This window comes from Ictidomys tridecemlineatus, chromosome 1, assembly GCF_052094955.1.
Source record: "Ictidomys tridecemlineatus isolate mIctTri1 chromosome 1, mIctTri1.hap1, whole genome shotgun sequence".
NCBI classification, from domain to species: domain Eukaryota; kingdom Metazoa; phylum Chordata; class Mammalia; order Rodentia; family Sciuridae; genus Ictidomys; species Ictidomys tridecemlineatus.
The window spans coordinates 262,762,736-262,767,676 of record NC_135477.1 but is presented as its reverse complement, the minus strand read 5'-3'; the positions used below and the strand labels follow the sequence as shown (position 1 = coordinate 262,767,676).

The 4,941-nt window shown below is 44.2% G+C and overlaps 1 long non-coding RNA gene across 1 annotated transcript; it reads right to left on the bottom strand.

Moving 5' to 3' along the window:
• Positions 1-1,115: 1,115 nt before the first annotated feature.
• LOC120885301 (uncharacterized) lies at positions 1,116-4,920 on the bottom strand. Its single transcript, XR_013424710.1, has 3 exons — positions 4,567-4,920; positions 4,250-4,308; positions 1,116-3,836 (listed from the first exon to the last, which is right to left on the bottom strand). It is a non-coding gene; the product is annotated as an uncharacterized LOC120885301 (long non-coding RNA).
• Positions 4,921-4,941: the final 21 nt, after the last annotated feature.

Here is a 4,941-nt window from a genome sequence, read left to right as displayed (position 1 = left end):
TCTGATTTTGTTTCTAAAGTGTCCTTTTGATAAGAAGCGTTTCATAAGGCAAGCAAGGCAGCACTGGGTTCACCTTGTCTTTGAAGTCGTGTCCTGTAGGGCAGTAGATGTGGGGACCCACATGTCCTCTGCCCTCATGGAGTCACATTCAAGATGTACAGTATGTCTTCTTCCCATGTCCAGTACCCAGTAACTATGTGTTGAATTCCTTATTTATTCTTTGTGCCAGACACTAAGCTAGACTTTGGAGAATGTTAGGGTGTGATAGAAATTAAAAACTGAATAATAGGGTGGACAATTCAGTAGAAAAGTTTGGATGTAGAATGGAGTTAGTGTCACTTTAGGTTCTTGACCATAAAACATAAAAGCAGAAAGTTAGTGGAAATCTAGCCACTGAAAATGCCTTAGGAGTTGGTTACCTAATGGAGCTGTCTCCTCACCTCCAGAAAAAGGGCCATTGTATTGTGCTTAGTGTTAAGAAGTGAGCTGTTGGTATGCACGGCAGTGTGGATGAGTCTCAGTCATCTCTCCTGGGAGGAGCAGCTGGGAGAGTACATACTGTGTGATTCCATGGGCGGAAGTCTAGAGAATGCAAACTAGCATCTTGGCAGGAAGCAGCCCAGTGGTTGCCTATAGACTTGGGATGGGCAAAGGAAACGTGAGTGGTGAATATGTTCATTATCTTCTGCTAATTATACCTCAATAAAGCTGATAAAAAGGCTGACCAAAAATAAAAGGCTATATTGAGGTAAAATTTCTCATCTCTGTGAATGGCAAACACCCAGAAGTTTGCCTTCTTAATGTTTCCTGTGAAGTGATGGGATGCAAGGATCCAAGCATTGCTGGTGGGAAGGCAGAACCTTACAGACGTGGAAGAGAATAAAACTGCATGTATGTTTGCTTGCTGAGTCAGTGACACAGCAGTTCTACTTAAAGGAGAAATGAAATGAAAAGACTGCACAATCCTTCATGGTGACATTCTTAAAACCAGAAACAACAAAATGCCCATTTCTAATGGAAGGTATATTTATCCCAGAGAGCAGCAGGTGCTGCAGCTGTGAGAAGGAAAGGAAAGGGAGCCCTGTTTAATAGGAAGCAAATACAGATCTGCTCGCTTCTTTTTTTTTTTTTTCCCTTAAGATACCTTAAAAGTAAAGTGAAGGATGAGGCCATGCAGGGGCAAGGCTAGAAGTGGGACCAAATAATGTTTTACATATTTCCAAATATGTAAATGTTTAAACACAGTGTTAGAACTCGATGTTAGAATACAGCATGCTGTACAGATTTAATGAACTATAGCTATAGTTTAAAAACAAGTGAAGCCACTAAGTAATCCTAAATTCCATTCAGTAATCTCATTACTAGTTTTATCAGTATTAATCCTTTGAAATTGTGTGCAGTGTGGATTAAAGCTAATAACTATCTTAATGTTAAAACTAATTTTTTCCTGAGAAAAAGACAATAAAATCCAAGGATTAATTTATAAAAATCTGTAATCCAAAGTATATACAGATAATTGTTTAGACTGAGATGAATGAACTGAACTGCCTTGAATTGGATTCACAGAAGCCATGCCAAAGACAAGAATTTGGAGGGGCTGGGGTTTGGCTTAGCAGCAGAGTGCTTGCCTAGCATGTGCAAAAGCCCTGGGTTCAATCCTCAGCACCACATATAAATAAATAAAATAAAGGTATTGTGTCCAACTAAAACTAAAAAATAAATACTAAAAAAAAAAAAAAAAAAAAAGTTTGGAAGTGATCTGGAGCAGCAGTTGAAAAGTAAGAGGTATGAGACAGGGGAAGCACTGGTGTGTTGCAGAGCTGGTTCTCACTTTGGGCACCAGGTTTCAGGGGTCCAGCCTGTATCCAGGTGCTGCCACCCCAGAGCCTGTCCTCAAGCAGCTGCAGCGCTGGGCCTGGCGGGCCTCATGGCATTAGCAGTGTGCAGCCCTCCCGCATCTTGACAGCGATGTTAGAACATGGCACGCTGTATAGATTTAATGAATTATAGCGCTATAGTTTAAAAACAAGTGAAGCCACTAAGTAATCCTAAATTCCATTCAGTAATCTTATTACTAGTTTTATCGGAATTAATCCTTTGAAATTATGTGCAGTGTGGATTAAAGCTAATAACTATCTTAATGTTAAAACTAATTTTTTCCTGAGAAAAAGACAATAAAATCCAAGAATTAATTTATAAAAATCTGTAGTTCAAAGTATAGAAAATCTAGGTATGAATTCATCCTTATTCATTTAAAGAAATCCACATTTCCTAGTTATGCCCAGGAGCAGTGGACAGTATCTGGATTGTGGTCTCTAGTATCATTTGCCACTAAAAGGAACCACCGCTGCTTCCTGAGTAAGGGCTAGAAATGGTGCCAGATGAACCCAGAACCGTATTCCAAGACAGAGCAAGGAAGTGGACGGGAGCCTTTGTGGAACAAGTTACACATCAAAAGCCTAAGTAAAATAAAGTGCTAGGTAGTTCTCTTTCATGCTGAATTCTGAAAGAATAATGGCTGAAGCCATGGGAGAAAGTGTCATCCTGAGAGAGGAAGGGGGTACTGGGCACATTCAGTTCTATCCCTAGAATCTACAGCCAGAGGCTATAAGGGGGGCAAGGGGAGTATCATCAGTATGCAGTGTCACAATCCAGCTATTAGAGAACCTGAGTAAGAAAATGAGCTAAAGTGGCTTAGAGCCACTTGTTAAATGTACATAAATGTGTGTGCATGGATGTCCTCAGGTATAAAGACAAAGGGCACATAACTACTTGGTGTCCACTCATTTGAGGGCCTGCTGTGCCAAAGCCAAGGTGAACAAGCAGGTGCATTGTAGAAAGCCTCAGAAACCCAGAACCTTAAGGAAAATGAGGCATGTTCTAACCAGCTTACAGAAATTAGGTCAGCCAACTGTGGGGGGTGTGCACCTGTAAACACAATGACTGAGGAGGCTGAATCAGTACCACAAGATCCAGCCAGCCTTGGCAACTTAGCATGACCATGTCTCAAAATAAATGGGACTGGGGATGTGGTAAATGGCCCTTGGGTTCAGTCTCCAGTACCAAAAAAGAAAAATTAGGCCAAAGCCCCAAAATATCTGGGTACATGACATGATTATCATTAATGTAAGAGAGTGTTATCTCTCGTTTAATTTCTTGACTTCTGGAAAGTTTAGACCAGACCTGGTTAGGAGGAATTGAATCCGAGATAGGTGAGGAGATAGATGTCTGCACCTGAGGAAATGGCCTGCCTCTTACTGTTACAGAGGGCTTGGGTAGTGCCCAACCTTTATGGCAACACCCCACCTCCAAGTCACAGGGACTGTGGAAAGGACTTGTAAGGCACAGTAGCTTAGAGCAGCTCAGCCCAAGGGCTGGTGTGACTCAGCACAGTTCCTTTGTGAATGTGTCAGGGCAACATCTCTGTCCTGAACGCATCCACTTGTGCATTTATATGGGAACATGTCTTTAATCCTTAATTTCTTCCTGGTTAACTTCCCTTCTCAGTCAGCCTTGCCTTGCTGCTGCTGAGAGATACCAGAAAAGTACTGAGAATCTGGCCTTGAACCTCCTCTTTTGCTTGTTTGGCCTTGGGCAAGCCAATAACTTCTCAGCCATACTTTTCTCAAGTGAAGTGTGGGCCGGGGTGAAGACAAAGTGATATGAGCCTCTTCTCAGCATCTGCTTTCCCTTGAATGGATGAACTACCCAGACTGCAGAACAGCACTCCTTTGTGCCTCTTAGGATGGAAGACTGTAGTTGTGGCACTCCAGGCTGGTGGAGCCAGGAACCTGCTGGGTGGGGCTGAGGGTTGCTGCAGCGACTGAGGGTCTCTGCTGGAAAACACATTCAGCCACAAAATTTTAGTTGTTAATGTTTCCAGAAGAGAAAGGGAGGCCGAGATATGGGGAGAGGATAAATATATATTTCAGAAGAGAAAATTAGAAGCCACTTGAATTCAGTAAATGATGGAAAAAAAAAACTCACTTGCAGGTTAAGGTGAATGCCAAAGCCACAGGATAGGCTAATTTATTTTAAGTATTTGAAAAAATGTCTCAATAGATACCTTGTAAATAAGCGAGAAAGGCAAAAGGCAAACAGGACAGGACGACAGTGTGGAAGCTGACGGGATCTATACCTGTGCCCTGTGTGCTGAATAATGGATCAAGGTCCACAGGGAATAAGTCTCAGGTGACAATAAAAGGCCTTGTCCTTGCAAGTGAGGTAAAAGCCCACGAGGAAAGCTTACCATCTCCGAGGGACGAATGCTCCCATTCGCTGGATCAGGAATTGAAGAGCTGGGTGGTCCTATGAAAGGAGAGGAGTTCTTTTAGACCCTGAACTGCATAAGACACAGGCCTGGGTGGGAGGTTCGTCTGACGGCATAAGCAGGAAGGACCCAGGACAGTGACCCCCAAACTGCGCATTTCCCAATATGGGAAGTCCATGCTAAAGGCACACTTTAAGCTGCACTGCAGAATTAGTGCCCAGAGAGAAGGCCCCTTGTTTTGTGTTTAAGGACGCAGTCTAGGAGGCGCGGGTCAAGGGAGACCTCGATGCTCTTACCTGAGACCCCGGGCTCCTCCGCTGCCTTTCGGGCTAGCTGAAGTCACCTGTGCAAAGGCGGAGGCGCACGCTTCACCAACCTCCGGAAGAGGGCGGTGGAACTGAAAAGCGCGAGTACGTGGAAATTTGTATCCTTCCCTCCTAAGCTTTCAGCGTTGGCGTCCTTGGTTGTCGCGTTCACCCTTTTCTCTCTCTCAACGTGATGTCATCAACTCAACAGAAGCCCTTGGCCATCACTTCCCATCCCGGGTCCGAGCGCGATCCGGAAGCCCGGGTCCGGCTGGGCGGACGCCCCGGCGTTGCCTGGCAACGGGGTCGCGAAGGATTGGTCGCATTGGGACACATGACTCGAGGAACGACACTTCCGGCACTCCC